The sequence below is a fragment of the Dermacentor albipictus genome, chromosome 4, assembly GCF_038994185.2.
Source record: "Dermacentor albipictus isolate Rhodes 1998 colony chromosome 4, USDA_Dalb.pri_finalv2, whole genome shotgun sequence".
Lineage (NCBI taxonomy): Eukaryota > Metazoa > Arthropoda > Arachnida > Ixodida > Ixodidae > Dermacentor > Dermacentor albipictus.
The window spans coordinates 71,598,596-71,625,752 of NC_091824.1; the positions used below are offsets into that span (position 1 = coordinate 71,598,596).

At 44.3% G+C, this 27,157-nt stretch overlaps 1 long non-coding RNA gene across 1 annotated transcript in view; it reads left to right on the forward strand.

Moving 5' to 3' along the window:
- Positions 1-27,157, forward strand: part of LOC135902070 (uncharacterized) — a 750,038-nt gene that overhangs the window by 48,375 nt on the left and 674,506 nt on the right. The window lies entirely within an intron of this gene.

Genomic DNA, 27,157 nt, shown 5'->3' on the forward strand with positions numbered 1-27,157 from the left:
CGTGTGCGTGGTATGAAAGATTCAGCGTAGTGTTTTGGGCGGAACATTCTCTGCTTCACTTTGTTAGGATGGTGCCAGCGAAGAAAAATAGCTGCTGGTTGGTGGAAAAAGTTGACATGGAAGGATGTGTGATGAGAAAGTTTATGGAAAAGTGATAAATGAGCACGTTTACGGCGATATGAAAGCTCTTGCAATTGAGCGCTTTTTTTAATGCAGTTACGCTAGCGAAAGCTGAGTATTCCGAGTAGAAGAAGCGAATAGCACGGTTTTGAAGGGGATCGATGTCGTTAATTATGCAGTGCTTATAAGAGTACCAGATGGCAAATGCACATTCAATTTTAGATCGGATTTACGTGGTGTAAGCATGTTTACGAAGATGAATAGGTGCTTGTGTAATGTCACATTTAAGACGGCCGAGAGAACCATTAGTGGAAGCAATTGGGGTTGTGTTAATATGGTAATCCATGTTGAATGCGGTTGTAAATTAAGGCCAATGCACTTGTACCTTGATGTCAGTTCAATAGGGCTATCGTTTAATTTGTAAAACGAAGGTACGTAGCAAATGCGGTTTGTAAATACCATAGCCTTACTTTTTTTTTTGGGGGGGGGGGGGGTTAAGTGGCATTAGCCAGGATGAGCAAAATGAACTTATCGTGTTAAGGTCGGGCTGTAATTTCAACTGGTAGGTGATGCACGATGCATTACAACATATGACGCGATCATCGGCGAAGAGTCTAATTCTAGATAGCAGCAGAGTCCTTCCATGTTTTTCTGGTCACGAAACTCCGCCGTCACGCTATGGGAGAGGTTCATATGCTGCCCAAAGGTGCCGCGACGCGGCGCCACTGTGCCACAGAGGGCATCGTTCGCGTACCGAAATGCGTGCGCAGTGCGAGGCGAGCTGACTTTTCGGGTGCGATCTGTGCATGTGCTGTGCTATTTTTCCAGTGTTGGGCTGTTTGATTGAAGTTGTGGGGTGGGACAACGATGCCGAACACGTGTTGCGTGCCTGGGTGCCGTTCCGGCTACAAGGGCACGACCGAAAAGGTGTCGTTGTTCTGTTTACCTAATAACAAGGAGCAGCGCGAGAAATGGAAGCGGGCCATACCGCGGCAGGAAAGGGGCGGTTTTAATTTCGAATCGAAGTATACACGTGTGTGCGCGTAACACTTTTACGCCTCGGACATCGTCACTGCGTACAATTTCAACATCAACGGCAACGACGTGTCCCTGGAGCGTGAGAAGCCGACGCTGAACACATTTGCTTTATGCTTTGTTGCAACCTCAATTTGTGTTATACCAGGATAGAGTAGTTCACAGCAATAGCGCCCTTACCCCGACCATCTATGAAAGGTATAGCATTAGAATTCCTTTAAATGCAAGTGTTAAAACAGAATAATATGCATTGTTTTATTTTCCATTGTCCTTTAGTCTTGGCTAATATGACGGGCTACAATTCTTCAATTGCACGTACTTTTAAGTCTATAAGCTGCTATGAGTAAGAAGGTTATTAGCACACTGTTAGCTGCATTTGTATTGTGACTTGCTGAGCAAGTTTTGTCTGCATGTTTAAGTAACAGCTGAAGAAGTAGAAAGGTGGTATCTCTAACAAGCCATTTAAAAAATATTGCTGTATTTGTGATGTGGCTACTTGTGTTCGTTTGAGAGTTCTTTAGCCGTGTGTTATGAAATGCTTATGCTTTACACTTTCTTGTTTATAGAAACAATCGACTATGCATTCTGTACTTATTGCCATTCGTTTGCTGGTGTTTGTTTCCTGCCTCCCAATGCATACCTCTCACGTTTGATCTTATTTCTTTATGCGTATTATATCAGTGTCATGCTTTTAACAAACTTCTTGCATTGTGAATGGTGGACCATTTGTGACCGGACGCCTCCGTGCTACCTGTATTTCGCTCCGCTTATTTTACATGATAAATAAATGATCGTGCTTCTATTTTGTTTTTGCATCAACACGTTTTATTTATTTTCTTAATCGAATTATAAAGTTTTTTTTTTCATTTTTCTACCATGATAAGAATATCAGGACCGGTGATTGCAACATTTTAACATATTGTAAATAGTTGCGAATTAAGAACCAAAATACCTAGTCTCGTCGTTTCTGTGTCGAAACCACGAGCAGTGTGAATAAGTGCTGGGCTTACTGACGCTTCTAAACGACTGCTTGCTAAGGCAATTGCCTAATTACAGCTAGTTTCAACTGTGCAGGTCCTAACACTTCGGGTTCGCCTTAATCCGTTGTTAAAAGCCGCACCGAAGGCATTTAGCAGGATGCGTTGTTGGGCAAGTTGGTTCATTATAATAGGAAACATTGGTTGCGCTTTCTAGACAATCACATGTAAGAAGACAGGACAGGTCTGTCTGTCTGTCTGTCCTGTCTGTCCTGTGATTGTCTAGGAAGACATTTAGTAGCGAAGTTCGTCTTGCATTAATTCTACCTAAATCTTATTCAGAAATGACATCGCTTTGCAAGAAATCTTAAGCGCATGGAGCAGCTCAGTTCCCTTTTCTTTGTCATTAAGTATTCTACGGTAGCAGCCCTTTGCAATAGCAATTTCATTCTTTTGATCTCGTTATAAGATACTGCCCACAGAGTCCTTCTATGCCACAGTTTAACAGAAACTGAACAGCTGTGCTCGGCGAACAATCTGGCGCTATGCGCAACGGAGAATTGGCGCTTACTCCTCTGGTGATAAGTGGGACCACTGGCGTTTTGTTGCGAATGCGCGGTGTTTAATTTAAGGCAAATATTAAAAAGCGGAGCCCACCGAAGCGTTGAGTCGAACGGCGATGACGAAGAAATCCGGACCGGGACCGCCCGGCCGTGTACAGCGGACGCACTTCGACGGGGGCGAAATGCAAAACACCCGTTTATTTAAATTTAGGTGCATTTTAAAGGATCCCAGGTGGTCAAAACAAATCCCGAGTCCCCCACTACGGCGTGTCTCATAATCGTATCGCGTTTCTGGCTCTTAAAATTCCAGATCTTTCTTCTTTTTGGTCTGAGACCGCCGCAAGCTCCATGTTATGAGCGGCTTTTTTTTTCGTCCCGTGCGCTCATATCATCGCAGAAGACACGCTCAGGCAGTAATTTAATTATATTCAATGTTAAAAATAGTTACGTGAAACTAAAGCGATCGTTGAGGAAGTTGAGAAAGCTAGAATACCGAGGCTGCCCCACACACAACCACAGCGGTAGCGGCGTTCGCATGCCCTCTCATGCACAGCTGCGCCTCTAGCGGCGGGTGCTGGCGCTATATGAAACTGAGGCGGCAGTTTCGTGACCAGAAAAAACATGGAAGGACTCTGATAGCAGTGAAGATGGAAGATCGTTAATACAAATTAAAAACAATAACGGTCCAATCACACTGCCCTAGCGGATACCAGAAGTGATGCGTCCGAAAGAAGATCTATTGTCATTAACTGAAGTGAATTGCACGCGAGTTGATAAAAAGTGTTTTATTCAAGCTAGAATGTTAGGATAAGTGTTAAGCTTTTCCCATTTTGGAAAAAGCTTAACATTTTCGTAGCCCTAGAGCGGCTACGAAAACGCACTGTTGAGAACTGAAATAATTGCAACTCGTCTTATTGTAATTGATGTGTCGGGTTGAAACATTTAATGCTAATTGGTGAGACGTTCTAGGTATTCGTGCTTAGGGTTAAAGTACCTTTCTTCCTAAAAACACATTGTAATTCAGCGTTTTATTTAGAAAGTGGGGCACTATTTGAAGCCGCGACTGTCTGAGAAAAAAAATTATGGGGTTTTACGTGCCAAAACTACTTTCTGATTATGAGGCACGCCGTAGTGGAGAACTCCGGAAATTTCGACGACCTGGGGTTCTTTAACGTGCACCTAAATCTAAGTACACGGGTGTTTTCGCATTTCGCCCCCATCGAAATGCGGCCGCCATGGCCGGGATTCGATCCCGCGACCTCGTGCTCAGCAGCCTAACACCATAGCCACTGAGCAACCCCGGCGGGTTGTCTGAGAAAAGTTTTTGCCGATTCGACGAGCCACGTGATCATAAGCAGTAGCAAGGGCGACTGACAGAGCTTTTGGAGGCCTCGATAGAAAGGACCCGCCACAACAGCTTAGCTGCTACGGCGTTATGCTTTAGAGCTCGTGGTCACGCGTTCGGTTACAGCCGCGGCAGCCGCGCTCTGACGGGGCTAGGTGAAAACATTATTATTATTATTATTATTATTATTATTATTATTATTATTATTATTATTATTATTATTATTATTATTATTATTATTAAACACGCTCATGTACTTAGATTTGGGTGCAGGTTAACGAAACCCAAGCGTTAATAAATAAAGTTGATAGGGGTATCATATTACGGTGTTTTTTACTCTTCTGCCAACTTTCTGCTGCTGCTGCGTTGTTGCTCGCGCGCGCCACTGGGTTTCTTGCGACACCAACAGATGGCGCTCGCGTCCGCGCATCCCGATTTATGCACCACAGGCTTCTGAAGCCCATGGGTTTAGTAAGAGCAGGGGGAAAGTAAACATGTACGCAATAGAGATTAGTAAGACGCGATTGGATGATTGGAGGAAGAAAAGTAGGGAAAGGACAAAAGACGGAGGCGTAGAAAAACAAAGTTCAGAATAGCGAGTCGGGAAATTTGCTTATGGGAATTATACTTGTTTTTTTTCTTATTTTTATTTATTCCCCGTTTTAACCTAGATAGGGCATTACGCAGTATAATAGCAACAGCTTGGTGGCGCCGCCAACTGCGCGTTCCAAAGAGGACGCTCATAACATGCATCCATCCCATCCTCTCCGGCCAGCATCGCTGCGTCAGCGTTTCGCAGTTCGTGCATATGGCACGGGCGGCGCTTGCTTCCTATGCGTCAAAAGCACAGATCCTGGGCTGTGGAGGTGGCGTGCTGGGCTGTGATGGAGTAAACATTACAATCGTCCATAGCCTGAAGAGAGCCTGGAGCTGGCCTCTCAACAGCGTACTGGCCTCGTATGCAGAAGGAGAACACAAACACGCGCCAGTAAAATGGTCCCTAAGCGTGCACTCTGCGTCGAGGACACCCAGGCACGAGAGAAGTGTGGGGACGAACAGAAGCTTCTTGGCTACGCAGCTAAACATGGGGCAGACCGCGAATGTATATGTGCAATGTATACATATAAATGTAGTAATTACTTAATTTACGTACATCCCCATAATACAGTTAAAGCTTAACAGTTATGCCACGATGCGATGTAACATGTGAGGTGATCATAATGCTCGACCTTCTCAGAGATTATGAACAATGGAGCACAACAACGCCACAAGAAGGCAAGTCTCCCTGTGTGTTCTGTGGACTACGCAAACAGCAATGGTCCACTTAAGGTAACGTTTAACATCAACTCACCGCTCTACTATTATACTAAAGGCGGAAGACATTGCACATTCACTGCCAACATCACCGTTAATTATCGTCAACCAAAGCAAACAGCCTACAAAGCTTCGGTTATGTCGATTACCGCAGTGCCTGGGATCCGCCAGTATTTTTCTACTGACACGAATCTTGTCTGGGAGAAATATTTCTATTTCCCTTTTTTATTCTAATTGTGGTGCGATTTGCCGTACCACATTGCTTAAAATTATGCAGCTTGTTATAGAAAGTCGAAGGTCACTAACAACCTTGCCCGGACAAGCGTCTGGCTTTATTACGACACATAGGCCATTGGTGTGAGTCGTACTGGAACGGTGATTTTTCAGCATCGTTCAATGACACTTTTGATTTTAATATTTTCCGCCCCATGTATGCGCAGTCATTTCCGCCGAATTTCAAAGCTGGTAACCTCTTGTATCGATCGGATGAAGCAATCAAATCGCGTTTGTTTTTTGTGTTTTTATCTACAGGCGGTGCTGCCTCCATAATGCCATAGAGGGCTATCAGTTGGCATTTCGCTGTTCTGTGTTCTCTCTGCTAGCTTGTATGGCCAAGACAAAATTTAATTGCCTTCGCTCTGTGCGAAACAACTATCTGTCGCAGTGCGCGGTGCAGCGAAAATGTTGGAACAGAGAACACACGATTCTCTTGCAGTGTTCACATGCACGAAGAACCGTTGGCGGCGCAGAAGTTTTACGCTATGGTTTCTCGTAAAAGTCGCGCAGCTTGCCTGAAACAGCCTCACCGCCTTCCCTTGTGGAGCATCTGTTCAATAACGAAATGGCAGGAAATAAATTTTTATAGTCAAGGAAGGGCGCTTTTCCGTTGATAAAACGAAAACGCCGCACGACGCCGCATTACAGACATAGGCGGATGAATCTTCGCGAACGCGAACATTCCTCAATCTAAGCAGTGTACACGAAGTACATTCTTTCATTTTCGCTCGGCCAAACATCACGTAGTGAAGTAGTAAAGGCAAGGAGCAGAAGACCAGGACCAGGACTCAAGAAGAAGAACACGAACGACAGGACTTGTTCTTCTTGAGTCGTGGTCTTCTGCGCCTTGCCTTTACTACTTCAAGCATGAACCAACTAGCCCAAGCAAGAGTTTTACTTGATCACGTATTGCTCGTAAATTTGCTTGCTTGTCCTGACAATTTTAAGCTTGCCGTAATACGTGGCTTTACAAGCGTCCAATTTGTCCGGTGAGGCGCCGTCGCTATTTTCTGCATCGATAGTGGTATAGTGGTGGGTGTCCGCGGACTAAGAGGGATAACGTATCATTCATAGATCGGCATATTCACTCACAAGTGCACTGACTCTATCCACACTCATATCGCGATCCCCACTCGTTTTACAAGCGGGATATAAAGCGTTCATTAGTAACAATGTAGGTGGTAATTGAAGGCCGCTAGTGACGGCAAATATAAGGGGACCTGAGTGTAACCAGTATAAGAGTTCGTTAAGGCGGGTATGAACAAAAGTCAATGTGACAGTACTTACAAATGAACGTGAGCATGTATGTGAGTAGGGGCCGGTAAGTGGGAATGGGGCCGACTATAAATGCGAGTGAGTGTTTGTGAGTCAGTGAGCGAGAGTAGGAACGTGACTGAGTGCCCGCGCGTGTGACGGCACATATGAGAGTGAGTTAGTACCATAGCCCACGAAAATATTTGAGTGTGCATGTGTCCGTCTTGTTTATCGACGTATGGTATCACTACACTCTTACTGCAGGGTGGCAAGTAGCAATGCATATTAGCTTTTGTACCATGGCACAATAAGAATTCAATTCGTTGCTGAGTGAAATCACACGTTATCAAGAAGAAATGCGCCAAGGCGGCGTAATAGACTTGTGTACATGAAACGGTCATTCACTTTGCGGATTACCACATAGCTGGTTGCGCATATAGGGTTGGCAAATCAATTAGCTGTACTGCGGCGGCAACTCAAGGGGAAAGTAGATTTTAGCACCGACAGCTGTATGGCGTACACAGTTTGTTCTAAATTTTGGACGTTGTGAACTTTAATTTTATTCTTAGAATCCTGAGAAGTCAAGGAATAGTACCGAGGACAGCACGGAGGACAAACTTTGCTTACTTAATTGAAATGTAGAAGTTGTCAATAAAATGACTAGCGAAATCGAGGAAACAAATGCTACAGAAATTTAGAAAATTATCTACTAATGCGTAACCATTCTTTGGCTCGGATACTAATTCGCTTTTGCTTACTTATTCAGCCAGCTTATACATGTCTACCCATAGCTACCGATCACCTACTATTACACTATTTTAACGTTGAATTGTGTTAACTTCAATAACAATGCAGTTTTGTTTTTCGAGATATATTGTGCCAACGGAGCCGAAATGCCATCACAGCTTTTTTTTTTTTTGCCATACAGCAGCTTTCTTTTGTTTAGATTATTTTTGCTACTTCCTTTTCGCAAAGAAGATAATTATATGGTTTTATGTACCAAAACAGCGATCTGATGATGAGGCACGCCGTAGTGGTCGCTCCGGAATAATTTGGATCACCCAGGGTTCCTTAACGTGCATCTGAATCTAAGCACACGTGTGTTTTGGCATTTGGCCCACATCTAAATGCGGCCACTGCGGCCGCGATTACATCCCACGACCTCGTGCTTAGCAGCCCAGTACCATAGCTACGGAGCAACTGCGGCGGGTAAGGTCATCAGTTTTTTCTTTTCTAACGCTACCAATCATCTACTGTTTCGCTATTATAACGATGCATTTGCTGACGAGACCGATGTTACCAGTTTTTTTTTTCTATCGCTATGCCAATCATCTGTCACTCCTATGAGTGTAATGTAGCTGACAAAGACATCTGTCTGCCATTCCGTGATCCACGGTACAAACACGGGTTAGAAGAATCTTTTTTTTCTAATTCTACCAATCACTTATAACGACTGCACGTGTTTCCTTGGCTAATTATCTATTTGTTTTGCGTATATAAGGCAACACGTAGCGGAGAGACTTCACTGGGATGATCGCTAAAGAGTGCTTATGCTTTAAAATGAAAGTGAAATGAATGAAAAGCAAAAAAAAAACAGAACTGGCCGCACATGTGATACGAACCCACGACTTTGCATTACGCGTGCAATGCTCTTAACAGCTGAGCTGCCACAGTGCCGTTTCCCCATCTACTATCTCTGGTTTTTATGTGTGTGTACTAGAGTTAAACCATGGATGCGTTGAACGTGGCAGTTGATCGTGACACACAACGTATGTGGCCTGATTTAAGATGACATAATATAGGGGGTGACAGCATGTTCTGTTCTCTTAGGTTTTGTTCAACAAAAGTTGCTGCGGAGAGACTGACTTACAAATTACATGGACTACTAAATTTTTCTATGTCACGCAAAGAATTTCAACGGCTGCAAAAACATTTGGAAAGACTAGGAGAAAAAGAAAACACTCCTTTATCGTTTTATTCAGAACACACACAAAAAAGTGAGGGGAAAAGCATGACTGTTAAGTTTTCCACGCAGCAGATAAATTGCCAAACCCTTCTGCGCAGCCTACGATCCTAGAAGCGCTGACAACTACGATAAAACGGATGCATAGTTTTCAAATGTCTTATTTATATGCTTTTGGTCTCATTTCGCAAACATAGTGGAGCTTTCAAATCAAGCGGAATACAGGACGAGGCGCAGGGGCCACTACAACCTCTGTCGGTGACGGTGCCGAGGACAATTACCACGCCTACTGCAAATACAGCGTCGCTGAGAAAACAGGACGAGCGTTCATCGCTTCTGGGTGGCGCAGACACGGAGTGGTCTTTGCTGCCCCGTAGACCCACGGGCACGACGCCATGCCGTAGTGTTCCTCTACGTCAAGGAGTGGATGCTCAGGCTAGTGAAGCAGACTACCCAACAGACAAGAAAGAAGCCGAGAAGAACCACAAGGAAAGCGTTGAAAAAATGCTGAAGCACCTGCTAGAGTCAATGCGCGCGATCATCTGTGGCCACCAGACTCCGGCCGCTAAAAGAGCAGTGCATGTCCTTCCCATACTGTAGCCGCTTATCGCTGCTCTTTACATAATATAAAGACCTTACTTGGCACCTTCGCTGCTCACCCAGGAGAAGCCCACACACAATCTTATTGTTGCGCGTTTTTTTGAGTTTCCAGATAGATTCATGACTCCAGCCGTGCTCTGGAAGGCGGATGACACTACTTAAGACCTTTATTTACTTTGTTGAAAACCATGAGAATGCTGTAGTAGCCTCCATCGTATGCCTCCTTCGTCTGTCATCATCACCCCTCATGCAGTATTTACGTGCCGATTCCTTTTTCACTCTGTGCAGAGTAGCTGGCTAGATCACGCTAGCCCAGGCCGACCTCTCTGCCTTCCTTCAAAGAAATTATCTCTCTCCTTTAAGGCAGTTGTGGAAGTTTCTGTTCCCAGTTCAAGTTTGATATTCGTTATAGGCAGGACAAGACCTTTTCCCCCAAAGCAGTGAAATCATCAACTCATAATTATGAGCGGTCGTAGGGTAACATCCTATACTTACTTGCGATATCATCCTTGTACACGAAACGCATATACGTATATCTTTGAAATGTTATTTCTGTTATCAGGCACAGCTGGACTAGAATTGTTTTAACAAATCAAAATAAATGTGCTGTGTACATTCAGGTTATGTACTAATGTAAGTGCTAACGACAGATATAAATTCAGGTGGATGCATTACAAATATTTGTGCCTTGGACTCTGTCATGTACTGCGCTTAGAATCGGCATATATTTCGTGTCAATAAATGGGGCAGTGACGTGCCAGAAGTAACCGATGTACCTTTAGTGCTTTATTCAATACCCATGGAAGTGTACTCTCTGCAGACGAAAGCTGAAGCCTCATTATTTTTCTGAACGAGTAGAACACCACAACTACTCAATCGGAATGTCAGCTACATGCCTGCGCTTTACGCTCGCTTGGACGACGTTCGAAGCTGTGCAATTTCACAGATATCATAGCTAAGTAAACATGCTAAGCTTACCGACGCAGGTAACGAACAGCGCAGAGTTTCGGCACGTCTCGGTAAAATACGCTATACTTCTTTCACGTAGCCAGGTGCGCCTATGCTAACCAAATGACCCTTGCCTACAACACAGCCTCCTAACGACATGCACAGTACCTCATGTTCGGCACTGTGCATGTTGAACGCCGTCACGGAAGGTGCACCGCCATTTCGCAAATTAAACGACGTTTTCCTTTTGTTTTCTTAGTACAGTCTGCTTGACAGTTGTATTACTGAAATTTTTACGATCAGCTTGACCTTTGTTTGCGCAAGTACTGTTTCTGGCCCATTTTGCCCCTTATCCGGTCTCTAGTGCCAAAAACAATAAAGCTTCAAGCTTATAAAGTGCAGTATGTGCACAGACCATCCATAGGACGAGCCTTTAAGTACGGCTTGGTTGTGTGTGGACTTGACCTCTTGACCAACGACAGTTGCTGTGTTATTTAGCAGTTTTTTGTTGCAAGTTGCCAAATCCCGGCGGGGTATACGCTGGTAAGGATACGTGATGTCAGAGAGCCATTTCTGTGGGCACAAAATCCGAATAACGCAACTCACATCGCACATAAAATACAGAATGAAGTTCCAACACAGCAAGCACTGACGCATGAAAAAGTGCATGGGAGCGACGTTGTCAGTGAACGTACCATGAGCTTTACGAGCTGTGGTGTAAGTGCACAAGTACACTGCAAACGAAAAGACGTTGTAATGCAGGCAATCAGGTTAAGCTGTTATGATGATGATGATCATAGTCCGCAGCTATGGCACGCAACCATATAAGGAGGCAGGCCAACAATCGGGCGAAAAGAGGATTCTTAAGATGCCGAACTACCCTGTAAAGAAAAAAAAAATTAATGTTTCCAGAAAATAGCAGTAGTACTTACCTAATTGAGCAGTCAGACAAAGTAAAGTTATAAGGTATCTGCGTTTGCATCATGTTTTAATTTGGAGTATTCCAATAAAATGTAAAACTGTACTTGTTTGCCCGTGTTTTTCAATAATTTCTTTTTTTTTCTTACGTCCGTGTGCAAGGAAATGGTGCCAGCTGCTCACGCCTCCGACTACCCATTTTCTGGGTATTGACAGATGTGCGCCAAATGATGCAATAGTTCAAGCAAACATGCAAGAAGAGGATGTAATAGTACTACTGAATTTCACATGCAGATACAATTAAAAACCTGCAGAAACAAATCTTCCTAACGAGTTCACAAATTACAAGTAATCAGATATACTGAGGACATCCGTCGTAGGGGAAAACCACGTTTATTGTACAGCATTCACCCCGCAGGGGCGTCTGCGTAAGCAGACGTTTGGTGTGTGGCGACACCACGGACCCGAGCACACGAGGGTTGGACCCTCCCGCGTGTAGCCGTGCGCGGCTTAGCCGTGTCCGGGGAAAAGGGGATCCTGGGGGTTGAGCCAATGCCGGGTGTTTGGACCTTTACGGCCCCTCGGCGGCGGCAACACACCCCTTTGGCCTCGGCTTCACGTAGACGGCACCCCCGGACTGACCCACCCGGGGGAAATCGGCAGTCGCCTCTTCCTATCTCTTCCTCTCGAATCTTCGTCTTTATCTCCTACTTTTACATCTTTCCTGTCTTCTCTTCACTTCTTATTACTTCCGTATTTCCTGGCGGCAAGGGTTAACCGTGTGTAATATATCCTGCCTTGGGTATATATATATTAGGTTATAGCGGCGATGCATGGCTGGCGTCTGCAGGTATTCTTCCAACCTTGTAGCGTCCCCTTGTTGGGCTCGGTGGTGGGTGGCCACCATCGCCGCCGAACTTTCCAGTGTTTACATGGCAAACGCTTTTCCCCCCCTCCAAGATCGCCCTCCAAAACGAGGGCGCACCGAAGCAACATTTCACTTCCAATTAAAACCAAATTATGACACCTTCCCAAAGTTCCATGTCCTTCACAGTGAAGGCAACACAACTATTAGAAAACTATCACATTTCATAGTATCCAAATGCCTATCAAGCGCGATCGGATCAGGCTACAAAGCATCAAAGATGGCAAGTGGAGACCTCCTCCTCGAACTGACAAAGAAAGAACAAGTCGAAAAACTCTGTGAACTCAAAAGCATCGGTGACACTAATGTCACAATTTCCCCACATCGTTCGCTCAACACCAGCAGAGGAGTAATATCAGAAGAAGATTTCATGAACCTCAGTGACGAAGAGCTCCTTGAGGGATTCCAGGAGCAACATGTAATCAAGGTACAAAGGATAACACTTCGACGAAACGACCAACAGATCCCCACAAAACACGTAATACTTACATTTGGCTCCAGTACTGTGCCAAGTTCACTCGACGCAGGCTACCTGAAAATCAACGTCCGACCATACATACCGAACCCGAGGCGCTGCTTCAAGTGCCAAAGGTTCGGACATGCATCACAATCATGCAGAGGAAAGGAGACATGTGCAAAGTGTAGCGCCAACGACCATCCATCTGACAACTGCAATGCTCCCGCACAATGTGTCAATTGCAAGGGCGACCATCCAGCTTACTCGCGGAGCTGCCCTTGCTGGAAAAGAGAAAAAGAAATAATTGCAATAACTGTAAAGGAAAAGATTTCATTTCATGAAGCGAGGAAAAGGTTAGCGCACTTACCTCAAGTAAGCTATGCCAGTGTGACGCGGCAGGGGGCAGCGCCACACCGGTCTCAGGAATCTACAGGTTCCACTTCCGGTACTCCTGTAGAAACCCCAACCGCCCCCTTGGTGGCTGCAGCCAGTGCTGCTCCACCAGCAACGAATACGGGCCCGCAGACAACAGTGCCGCAGGGCCCGAAGTTAAAGCGTACCCCACGGCCCGAGACGCGCGTCTCGGCGCCTGGCTCTCGATCGTCCAGTGCCTCGGAAAAGGCGATGGACGTCGACCCAAAAATCCCGGCGTCATTGACGCCAAAAGACCCGCGCTCCTTGGAGCGCACACAGAAGGAGAAACATATTTTAACTTCTGTGAGAAAGGGAAAGGTAACCTGAGCGGTTACCGCCCTTCATAATAGTAACCAGGTTTTAAATAGATGTCACCTACAATTTATAAGCTCACACACAAAAGTATTTTTTCCCCAATTCCAATAAGATGGCTTTTATCATTCATTGGAACTGCAGAGGCCTCATTCACAATCTAGGTGACATCAAAGATATCATAAATAAGTTATCACCAGTGGCATTCTGCCTTCAAGAGACGAACCTAGGACCAAAGCATACAAATTTCCTTAAAGGCTTTACAGTTATAAGAAAGGACCGCGAACACTCCAGTCGTCTGTCAGGAGGTGTCGCTATTGTCGTTCAAGGCGGCGTCCCTACACGGAACGTTTCATTAAATACTCCGCATGAGGCAGTAGCTGTCACCGTTTTGTCATTTAAGACTGTAACCATCTGTTCATTATACATTCCTCCCCATAGCCATTTCACAATTCGAGATTTGGAAGATTTAATTGACCAGCTGCCGGAGCCTTTTGTTTTAGTTGGTGATTTTAATGCTCACTGCACTCTTTGGGGTAGCGATAAGAATGACCAAAGAGGACAACTTATCGAAGATTTCATTTTGACTAATAACATCTGTTTTTTAAATTCAGGCACGCCAACTCATTTTTCTCCCAGTTCACGTACTTTTAGCTGCATTGATTTAGCATTCTGCTCTCCCGACATTTTTACCGATTTTAAATAGGATGTACTGAAGACATCATATGGCAGTGATCATCTACCTGCTATAATCAACCTCACATCAACACTACCCATTATATCTCACAAACCGCGCCGTTGGAAACTACAAATGGCAGACTGGTCTGTTTTCACAGAAAGTGCCAGGCTGGAGGAGCTCACTTTAACAGACTTAAGCACTGAAGAAATAAATGAAAAATTTACTAACTGTATTATTTCAGCAGCCGAAAAGGCCATTCCGCAATCTTCTGGCGTTGTTCGCAAAAAACTTAATCCTTGGTGGACACATGAATGCACCATAGCAAAAAAGCAGCAAAATAAGGCTTGGGGAATCTTACGCAGGTACCCAACACATAACAACCTTCTAAATTTTAAACAAGCCAAAGCGAAAGCTCGATATATCCGGAGACAGGCAGAAAAATGTTCTTGGCAAAAATATGTATCTACGATTAACAGCACCGTTACATCCAAAAGGATGTGGGACCAGGTCAGAAAGTTTAAGGGGGACTACTCACCATACACGATACCCATACTTACACCTTCAGGCACTCAGACAACACTACAAGAACAAGCGAACATACTTGGGGATCATTTCTATAACATCTCTAGCTCGGCTAATTATTCAAACAGGTTCTTAAAATACAAACTGTCGGCAGAAAAAGAGAAGCTACCAACTGCGTGTATGTCAAGAGACGAATACAACGCTCCATTTACGCTACAAGAGCTTAACAGGGTTCTCTGTGCTGGCAAGAAAACTGCAGTAGGTCCTGACCGCATTCATTATTCCATGCTTGCACACCTGTCCCAAGCATCCGTAGAGGCTCTCCTTGAATTTTTTAACAAAGTATTTGAATCTGGAAGCATGCCAAAGAGTTGGAAAAACGCAATAGTTGTGCCTTTTTTAAAAACAGGTAAATCCCCCACATCCCCAAGCAGCTTTCGACCCATTGCCCTGACAAGCTGTTTGGCGAAATCATACGAAAGTCTCGTAAATGTAAGATTAACTTTCACGCTTGATACACGGAACTCCATTGATTTTCACCAGTGCGGCTATAAAAAAGGGTGTTCAACGACAGACCACCTCGTCCGACTTGAACACGAAATACGTGAAGCATTTTTACACAAACAGCACTGCCTGGCAGTGTTTTTCGACCTAGAAAAAGCGTACGACACCACGTGGAGATTTGGGATCTTACGTGACCTCGCCTCATTAGGAATCCGTGGCAAAATGCTAAATTGTCTGGCTGATTTTATGTCCAATAGAACATTCCAAATCCGTCTAGGCACTGTGCTCTCGCGCACATTTATCCAAGAAAACGGCGTGCCACAAGGTTGCGTACTTAGCACAACACTCTTTACAGTAAAAATGAACTCTGTCAACAACGTCATTCCCACCTCTGTTATGCACTCCATATACGTCGATGATCTGCAAATAGCGTGCCGCGCCTCGAACTTACGAACATGTGAAAGGCAACTCCAGATAACAATAAATAAACTAATGGAGTGGGCTGAGAAAAATGGCTTCCGCTTCTCTACTCAGAAAACTGTTACAGTGCTTTTTTCGCAAAAACGAGGGTTGTATTTAGACCCGGATTTAAAAATGAATGATGTCGCGCTGCCGGTGAAACAAGAATATAAATTCTTGGGAGTAACCTTTGACAAAAAACTAAACTTCCTATCCCACATTAAAACACTAAAGATTAAGGCAAATAAAGCATTGAATATCCTCAAAGTTTTATCTCATAAGCACTGGGGTTCCGACCGAACCTGTCTTTTACGTATTTACCGGTCTCTTGTGCGTAGCCTTTTAGACTACGGCTCCGTGGTTTACGGTTCAGCCAGACAGTCCTACATCAAACAACTTGATCCGGTACATAACCTTGGACTGCGACTGGCAAGTGGTGCCTACCGAACTTCACCTATTCCAAGTTTATACGTCGAGTGTAATGAACCCTCCTTACAGCAACGCAGAGCATTCCTCACATTTTCCTACGTACTCAAAATTCAGTCATCACCCCAACACATATGCTACAACATCCTCACACAATGCAACACACGCTTACACTACACAAATAAACCGAACACGATTAGGCCACTTGTCCTGCGGTATGAGCAATACTGTCGGGATTATGACATTCCCCACGAAGTCCTCCGGGTTGCCAAGAAACCACAACGGCTGGCCCCGTGGTACGATTTCACACACTTATGTGATTGGACGTTAACACATCTAAAGAAAAGAGACACCCCACACGAACACATTATACAAGAATTCCGTGCACTACAGGACAAATATAAAAATAACATGCAATATTACACTGATGGCTCTAAAACAAAAGATCACGTGGGTGTGGGGGCCGTAGCGGAAAATTGGGAAAGAAGTATTCGATTACCACAACACGCTTCTGTTTTCACGGCTGAAGTTTACGCTATCTGGGTTGCTGTTAAAAAGATTATAACTGATAAACAGAAACATGCAGTCATATACACTGACTCTTTAAGCTCACTGAAGGCTCTACAGTTGAAATCTGAGTGTGAACCCCTGATAGGAGACATTTTAAACATGTTGGTCCTTAACGAATGCGGGAGGTCAATTCGTTTCTGTTGGGTCCCAAGCCATGTTGGGATACCAGGCAACGAAGCAGCTGATAGATGTGCATTGATGGCAGCGCACAAAGATATTACAAACACGAAACTCCCATATAATGATAGCATCCGTGCAATTAGAAAAGCCTTCACGGTAAAATGGCAACGCGAATGGGACCGTTGTGCGGACAACAAACTACATCTCACGAAACCCATAGTTGGCGAATGGAAGTCATGCTATCATCAGGAGCGGTTCATCGAAGTAGTTTTATGCCGACTACGCATTGGGCACACACACCTCACGCACAATTACTTACTTACGAAAGAAGACACACCAACATGCGAGAAATGTCAACAGCCACTAACAGTCATGCACATATTACTCACATGTACGCAGACTGAAACACACAGACGAACACTTTTACACAAATTATATCAACTAGTGTCAGTGTTCCTTGGCATCGCATTATATATATATATATATATATATATATATATAATAGTCCCAGCTAACCTTAGCCCGAGCTTAAAAACATGCGAATGCCACGTAGCTAGACAAGTTCTTTTGTTTGGCAACAACAGCGGCATTGTCCCAGTCCATCTTGTGATTATGTTCCTGCGCATTCTCAGCAATAGCGTTCGTCGTGATGATGATGTTTGCCGTCGCTTGGAGATATTCACCTTATTTCTTTTTCATTCCGCTTCACTATATAATTAGACTGAAATAATCAGCTTTTAAAACTATTATAATTAGATTATAAGTATGAATGAGAAAATTGTAGAGCGACAGGAAAAACTCCCGATACAGCCTTCTGTTGCTTAATACGTGCTACATAAGTGTTTTTCCGAGCCTGAAAGTAGCCAGCAATTGTACGCAAGATTGCCGCAGGTGAGGAACAATCGCACCTCTTCGCATTACACGTGCGATGGTCTAGCAATTGAGCTTCCGCGGCGCGGTTAACCCATCCACGTTTTACGTACGGCACGTGGGAGCAGCAGTTTTTCTTGCGTCGACGCTGTCCGTGGTTTATGCCAGTACATAGGTGTCGCAATTGGCAATATATTTGTGAATGTGAAAAAAAAAGTCCCAATTCTCCTACTAATAAAAGTAAGTAGATGAATTGAAGGGAAATTTGTAGAAGCGATACATTTGCGGAAGGTGTGGTTATGTGGAGCTCAAGGCTGCGACGTTATAGACGCTCGCAACAACACCTCATATTTCACAACTGCTTAAATTACTACGTATCCGGTGCCCTCAATATAACCAGTTTGGTTTCGCGTAAGAAGTAGCGAATGTTGGGTGAAACTGCATTTATTATTGAGTAAATGGCGATTTCTCGTTGTCTCATTGGATGGTTTAAACAAAGAAAAGTTTCGGGAATAACTTACTAGGGCCTACATGACACGCATCTGATTACGTTCATGTCATGATTTACATTCCTCATACACCCTTGTCATACTGTGCCGATTTTGGTACATACCAAGTTACGGTACATACCAATTACAGAAAATCTACCGTGAGCTAACCCGCAACGGCTACCCTAGTCGTTTCATTGCAGGACCGAGAGGGGGACATTACCGCCAAGCTAGGAGAACAACACGACAATATGTGCATGTGCAGCCATCCCTTGCGTCCAATGAATCAGCGAAGCACTGTCGCGCGTATTTTAAAAATACGACTTGCACATTGCCCGCATCTCGACCGGCAAGCTCCGGAACCAGCTAATGAATGTGAAAGACAGGTTACTTGTTGAATCATTGCAAGGAGTCTTTTATAAGATACCGTGCACTGATTGCCACAAAGTATATATATTGGTGAAACAGGGAAGTTCTGCAGACGCCTTAAGGACCATACACACGACGTAAGAAATAATAGTCACACGACGAACGCCATTGCCGAGAATGCGCAGGAACATAATCACAAGATTGACTGGGACAATGCCGCTGCTGTTGCCAGACAAAAGAACATGTCATCCCAAGGGCTGCTACAATCGCTAATCATTACATCGACGACAGCTACGATGAACTGGACACCAGGGTACCATATGCCTGTCATTTACGCACGTTCGTTACGTCATGTACTGGCTACATAAGTGACGACGATTCCCTGTCCAACTCAGTGAACAAAGAACACCTACGCGGTTCCGAAACATCGGATTACACATCAGACTTGGTAAGTGATCATGATCCCCTTCATACCAGGTTAACGAAACGACCATGATAGCATCAAAACGTAGGCGGCTGTTTCATGACTTGGAGCACACGCAGGTCATGACATGTATGTCACCACATATCAATAACGTTTGTCATACACTCTTGTCCTACTAAGCCAGTTTTGGTACATACAAAGACGTAGATGGCTGTTTCGTGGATACATGACACATTCATGTCACGACCGATCATTTATGTTCATCATACACTCTAGTCATACTATGCCAATTTCAGTACATACCAAGTTAACGAAACGGCCATGAGGGCACCAAGACCTAGGCGGCCAGGTAGATAGATACGGCCAAAGGCAAATTTTCGGCAAGAAACGCTTCGCATTTAAAAGTATATGCAGCGCAACGCGACGAGCTTGATGATGAAGACTTCATTGGGTAATTTGGGAATATTTGTTGTCTCATTGGTTTGTTCATTGTAACACAGAAAAGGTTCGGAGATAATTTATTAGGGCTTCCTTTTATTTATACGTGCCTACCGAGGTATCACGTACTTTACGAACTATTCAATTCTCGCCACGAAAACCATCCTTCTTTTTACCTTTCTTCCAAATTGAAATATTTTCATGAAACCAAAGCGCACCTTTCTTGAGCAGACTGCGAAAGAGAGTCTAGTTTATGCTTTCGAGGATTGCCGTGACAGTAGCTGCTTCATATAACTGCTTGTGACAAGAAACCCAACCCAGAACCAGCTGAAGAATCCAAAGCGGTATTCGCTGCCGTGGCACTACGTGAGTCACTGACAGGGGGAGGTTTTATGTTTCGATCCTCTCGAGGATCGGGTTTTATTTAACATTATTGTTAATGAGATCAATCCTTTTTAACTATGTTCATGGCTGTGTTTCGCCAAACCATGGGAGCATATCTGTGCGCTTGTTTTTTGGCGATGTTATGATGCTTTCGTAACGGCTTTCTGGTGTTTTTCGAGCCCTAAACCTAACTAAGGCGGTAAATCCCCGACCTTCTTAAGCCTCCTTCTGTGTTCTTCTTTTATGACATTCAGCGTAAAAAGGTAACTTGCTCAACCGAGCAAACATAGTAATCCGATTATAGAGAGCTTGCGTTTCTGGAATTCCTGAATAGGGCATTGATGGACGCCCACGAGATAAGTTTAGTTTCCCCTTTTCACGAGGGCCGTAATGCCACGGAGGACTGGAGAAGTGCCTCTCGAGGTAGGATTTGAGGTAAAGGGTGCCGAATGGGCGGCTCTTTTCCCATCGAAATGCTGACTCAAAAAAATCTGGGATCTTCTTCTTAAGCGAATTTTTGTTGTGGGAAACCGCTTGGTAGCAACGTAAGAAGACCAAGAAACTTCGGCGCAGAGTTGTTTGCGTGTAAGAGAATTGCCAGTATATCTTACGCCGCAGGTTATCTCAAGCTTGAGTCAACGAGATAAATAAGAGTAAACGCTTTTACGCTGGCTATAATAACTGTGATGCTGTGTATGTTGGTGCTGTGCAGAATTTTAGAATTCTGTTATTTGTTGGAGGCCCATAGAAGTTATGTTGTAACTGAAATACCAAACCATCTACGCAACTTGGTTTTCTCCCGAGAGAATAATTTCAGTGCTTAGTCCTTACAAAAATAAAGTTTGGCAATCTGTAGACTGCTTAGGGACTTCTTATAGACTGATTTCGCTTTATATAATTTGTTTTTGTGTCTGTGCAAAGTCTACAGACTCTCTCTAGATGAAGGTCATTAAGAGGGCTTTTTTCTTTTATTTTTTGCCAGTGAATAGACTGCGCACAGAAAAGCTGCTAAATTGTCCATTCATTTTAGTTAATACCCTGTCTCTAGAGTTCATGTTAACGCATCCACACTAAAACGTCACTGCTAACATACTATCCTTGAAGTTGATTGTTTAAAGGAGCCCACTCGTTAAATGGAGCGAGTGTCCCATCGAAGCTTAGGACCTGCACTGCTTTACCGAGGCATAGACGGCTGCCGTAGTTCTGGTTTTGGTTAGTTTAGACATGGAGGCTTCACTATATGCGAAGACACTCGGGTTAATACCGTCGAACTTGACACATTATGAAGTAAAGTAGAAGACACGACGTACACAATAAGGTGGCGAGTAGGGATTGATGGATTGATTATGTCACAGTTGGTTGACGTTCATATTTGAGTTAAAGTGAAGCGCGCCTAAGACGTGGGCAAAGAAAGAAAGTAGACAGGACAGCGCTTGACTCTCAAGTGATTTATTGTTTGACAAAAGAACATTTATAGAGATGTTCCAGTATATTCGCGCATGCGCAGCAAAGCAAGGTGATAGATTCGTGGTAGGAGCGAGCAGGCATCAGACCCCTTAAACATTCTGCTGCAATTGTAACTTATCTAGATACGTACGCTCTCTGTCATGCGATCATCACTCCCCCTTTTTCTAATGTGGTATGTCTCGACTATTCCGCGAGTTATTTGATCCTTGTGTTGAAAAATAACCTTCATGTCACTAAACTGTGGCTTACACCCACCGTTTCTGCAGTTTGTGCAGTGCATGGCTAGATGAGTATAGCCTGTATAGTTTCCTAAGTCGATCGTTTACGCATCTGCCGGAGTGCCCCGCATACACTGTACCGAGGGAGGAGGGGGAAAATGACATTCATCCGTTATGTTTCCAAGTTCGCGCATAATTTGAGAGAGAGTGAGTGAGTAAAGACTTTATTTGAAAACAAGGTATTGATGGATGACCTCGTCGTTAGGCAGCCACGACTCCCTGGGCCCGGGCGGCTTCTTCAGCTCTCTTGATGACATTGGTCTCCAGGTCAGGGTAGGAGCTGAGCAACACAGCCTCCCACTGCTAATTATAACTTATTTCATGATTTGTGGGATTTTCTGCTGGGCGTGACCACATAATATGGAACAGATCTGCTTATTTCTTGCAATGGTTGTATGCATTAGGGTATTGGTCCGGGTAGTAGTGGTGATAGGCTACGGAGTTGGGCTAGGTGTTCCTCTGAAGTCGTCTTCAAGCTACTTCTTGTCGCTCGTTAAGCGATTTGTGCGCTGGCGGGTACACTGCCCTGGCTAACCTGTAGTACTGAGTTATTTCCTGGCAACTGACCATGCGACCCCTCTCTGATCCTAGCGTGATCCATCCGGGTGCTCGGTTGGCGAGTCCTCGTGCGGCGGTGTGGGCGACAACGTTGACGTGAAACTTACGGCAAGAAGATTATTTTTCGACACAAAGATCAAGTAACTCGCGGAATAGTCGAGGCATACCATAATAAAAAAGCGGGTAGTGACTGAGTCAGACAACCATAACTCTGCATATTAGAGAGTAGGTGTATCTAGAAAGGCAACAATTGGGGTACAATTTTAGATATTCTTTTTGTTTGTTTTGGCGCTCCTATCATGAATGTCTCGTCTTGCTTTCTGCGCATGTGCGAAAATACTGTGTCATTTTCGTAAATGTTCTTCTGTCAAACAATAAATCAAGTGAGAGTAAATCGCTGTCCAGTGTATCCTGTGTCCGAGTCGTAGGTGCGCGTCAATCAAACTCAAATGTGAACAACGTACACAGTTTCTTCATATTACACTAGTTCAAAATGCCTTATTGACGCCATCATTCGCTTGCCTTTTCTAAGCCTCTGCTATAGCATGGAACTCTGAATTCAGATCGTGCGTGTTCCCCATGTGATATGAACTACTCATAGCGCAGTGCAAGTAGCATCTCCTCTCATGTCTTTAGGGCTCTAAGTTGCCCCGGTCTTTGAATGTCTACAGGCAGCCTATGCGTAATCAAAGCAAGCACAGCTGACAAGGAAATATTCGGTAAGGTCACATGTAAGGCATGCTTCAAAAAAAACACTTCAGCACAAAATCAGATATGTATTTGAAGCGTAACACTACGACCCTCGATTCTACTACTTTTATCTGGAATACTGTCTGAGGCACCGTGGTCTAAGATCTTTATTTCAAGTCTTCCCAACGTAATAGTGTCACATTTACTGCAAGAACTGCAGTTCAGGCCTTTTACTGGCAATGTCACCAGATAATGGCACATGTTCAATATTTCAAAATTATCAGACGGCCACTCATTCTTTTCAGCAATATATTCGTGCAAGAATAGCCACGGTTGGGGACATTGTTAGTCTCCTTGATAATTCTCAGGTTTTATGACACTTTTTGATGGCTTATCTTGACTAAAGCACTTAACCAGGGCAGTGATCACTTCCTCTTGTTATATTTCTCGTTGCGGTTCTTGGAGAGTTTTAGAGATGAGACTCACCTTTTCTACTAATGCTTGAGGTTCGTTAAATCAATACCGTGTAGGCTCCAGAAGAAGCTTCTCAAATGTCCGTAGCCGCAAATTTTTCTTGACTGTAGCTGTCCATAGCGTATCGTTTCTCGATTAATGTGTCAACGAGAGTCGAAGAGGTTACGTCATAGGGAAGGTCGATCACTGGTTTATCTTGCATTTCGTGGCAGTTCCAAATAAGGTGACTCGATGAAGTACTGTCATGAAGAGCGTCACCCACATCTTGCGTATCCTGTCGGCTGCACCAATATATAGCATTTGTGCTTTGAAAAAGCTAGTCAGAAACAGCTTCAGTAAGTTGGATGTCATCCACCATTTTATTCTACTCCAAACTGGACTTTCGTCGTCGTTTTCTCTCCAGCCCGCTTCTCCTTCAACTTGCAATCGAAAATCATGGCCTGCTTCATCTATAGGCAAACTATGTTAGGTGTGTATGTAGTTAGGTTTATTCCTTGCTGTCTACAGCAGATTTCATGAACGCGAATTGCTTTTTTTATTACGTGGTTCCCAGTCGTTTGTAACCGTTGTGTCGCCGAACACATAGAACCATGCTTTCCACTGTGTGTGTCCGTGTTTTTCTTGTTTCAGTGTGCATTGTTTGCACAGTAAGCGTCATTCTCGGATCGCCACAAGCGTCTTTGGCGTAGGTTCTTTTTGTCCAGAAATTTATTTTAGAGCTATAGTTTGCTTGAAGTGCATCGTTCTTTTGTTAAAACGAAAGCCAGGACCCACGAAATAAGGTCCCAGAATGACAGACTGCATCTGGCCCATACGTGTCATTTTGCTGTGCACGTATCCCTCGTTTCTCATTTCGGTCTACCAACAGCCCACCAAAGACCCCACCTGAATCTAAGCCAAAGTATTGTTGCTTTACTAACGCGGTCATTATAGTCATGACAAACATGGCATGGGAAGAAAACTCTCTGTGGCATCAACCTCGAATACTGGCCGTCTAAGGAACAACTAATGATGCGCGTGCTTTCGACCTAGCAATGAACCGATAAAGAAAGCGTGGCACATACTCCTTAGCTAAAAAAAAGTTCTCGCATTAGGGAGTATCCTCCTACCCAGCGACGAGGGAGGCAGTTTCTCGGTTGCCCTGAGCATCCTGCTCACGTGGCTGCGGGTTCTTGCACACGAAGGTTTTTCCATCTTGCTGGAGCTCTGCTAGGTTGCGACGCGTCGCAGCGGGCGAGAAATGTTCATCTGCTCAAGGAAAGGCAGCTGCCTTCCCTCTAGCGCTGGCTCGTTTATCTGCATGCCGTGCATTCTAACGCTGCACAAATGTAGCCTTCGCCTCGCGAAACTTCCTCTGATCGTTGCGACCATCTAGTTCCCTAACTTCGGGGCCTTTAGCGTTGCGCTTCACTTTCTTGTTGAGTGTCATTGAGTGCACAATCTTCTCTCACATGTGTTGGGCAAAATTTTCATTGATGTCTCATACTTCCGCATAAGGTAGTTCAAGTGTGGCCGCTTTTTCTGGTTATTATGTTGCATCAAATACGTCGTACGCTCCTTTGTATTTTTGTTTTGATACCAGTTTGTGAGATATGTAAAGCGAGAGTGACGTGGTTGCAATACATTAGTTAGAAATTTTTATGAGGTAAAATGTCCTCAAGAGGACTCCAGTATTCCCAAAATGGCAGTGATAAGGAAGGTCCTCGGAAATTAGAAGCCAATCAAATTTTCTCTATACACTCGCACGCCGTCAGACTACATACATTCAACGTAAGAACCTGCACTAAAGTGTACATTTTTGCTTTCAGTCCTGTTGCCAAAAGAACAGTTGTTTCTCGCACATTTCTGCTTTTTTTTTGCCTTTCACCACAATTTGTTTTTCGGAGGAAGGACGCAATTACTTGATTTGTGTTTGCGCTGTAGAAAGTAAAAGGACCCCGGTGTATAAGAAGAAAGTCAAACACAAACAGACATCGCGTAGAGCTCATGTCAATTTCAATCGCGAGGGCGTCTAATGCATTAAGTGTTCGGCAGTCTATTGAATGGTAGGAGTGAGCCTCGGGCCATGTATCTGTGATAAACTTGCACAGCGATGCCACATTGGCAACCAACCAATGACATCTCTCGATATGCTTGTCGTCCATGGTCATGTGCTGGAATGCTTATTTAATGTGGTAACATCTGCAGCAACAGCCATCTGCCGTAGTAACAGTATGCCCATGTACTGTCATGTTCCGTCATGTACTTTTTATAGCACGTCCACATAGTTAATATCCACAAGTCAACAGTCCAAGTCAACAGTCCAACTTAGTCTGCAGTAGACCTCAATACTTGTCCACGTGGACGCTCTTGTGTTCAACCCATACGTGTGTACTTTTAAGGTAGTGCTGACTCAGCAAGGCGTTATAAACCACTTCACGAGGCTAAATCAAATTCATCAACCTCGACGCGACCATTTTAACGAATGCTGCTTAGTGTGTGCCCGTGTGCACTACGACACGGCCACACCCACGCTCTGATATAGTGGCGCATCTACACTACGTGCATGGGGTGGCTGGGGTCACGTCTGTCCTTTAAAGACATCCGAGAGAAAATTTATGCATACTGCATGCTAGCTCTACTTCCGCCCGAGCGCATAAAAGAAAAGAAAAGAAAAGAAAGGTGCTCGCTCTCACCGCATGTTTTTACTGCGTATCGACCATAGCCGGGGAAGAGTCATAAGCGTGTTGACTTCACCGGTGTCCTTAGAATCCATCGAGGAAAAAAAAAAGATGAACTCTAAATTACAGTTCAAAGCCCTGCTTTCGTGGACGAGATGTGATCATTTCTCGCGGCAGATTTTCGCAAGTGTGAGTAAAAAACTACAACGAATGGTCATTACGATGTAGGCGAATGCTTCTTTGATGTGCTGCGATCCGGTATACTTAGTCTCGCCGGCTTGATTAAATATGGCACGTGGCAGTCTCCCCGAATTTTTTTTCTCTTCTATTGCTAACGAAGACAACCAATATGCCAAAACTACTGGATTTAGTTTTTGTGGCACACGAAACGTTTGGATTCCTATCCTTCCTTTGCTGTGCGTTTTGCAATATCTTAGTGAATACAGGTGCTTGTATTCACCCAATACAACCTAAAGTCTCGCTTTACTGACTGGGTACCTTTTAACAGATCTGCTCAGGATAATTTCACTGCTACTTTACATCAGCATAACGGGTGTCGCTTAGTGCAGAAGAACGTTTTTTTTTTTCATGTCTCTTGAAAGTTCACACGTGTAAGTGGCGTGACTAATGGAAGAAATACTAATGAGGCGCAACCAGCTTACACGAGGTCTACAGGAATAATTCGTATCTCTCGGGTCAAAAGCATTACATCATACTTCTTACTGAAGCTATGTAAATTTTAATGAGTAAACTCCTGTAGCCGTGAAAACTCATCGCTACCCCCCATTTCTCACCTTGGCACTGGGCTCGCGAACCCCGCTCAGCGCTCGCAATGTCATTGTCGCGTCATCAAACTGTTTCCTGCTTCGGGACACCAGTTGTCGAGTTGAGTACTCAGGAACGCTTGACTTAGAGTACGGTTATGCGGCGCATATGTTTTTTTCTCACCATAAGCTGTAAGACCAAGCAAGGCACCTGTAAATCTTCTTTTCAGGCCGCACTTTAAGTAGCACTCAAGCGGCATCTATCTACAGCACTTTAGCGTTAATTTCTTTAGCGTTAATATCTTGAGGGGTCCTTCGCCTCCTTAGTCAACAATTACATTAGACAATAGACAGCACAACATTATAGCGCTTTATTTAGTTATTGTTTTTTTCCCAGTGGCATGGCGGAAGAGGCATCATGCGACGGATAATTAGTGTGTTGCCTAAACTTGCCACACAACTGCGAAATGCAGCTGCGTCTTGATAAGTGCCGTTAACTTAACCCAAGAGCTTTAGTCCGTAGGTCGGCAAAGAAAACTTTGGAGATGGCAGAACCAGGCGTAAGGCTGGGGGACAGCTCACAGGCATAAAT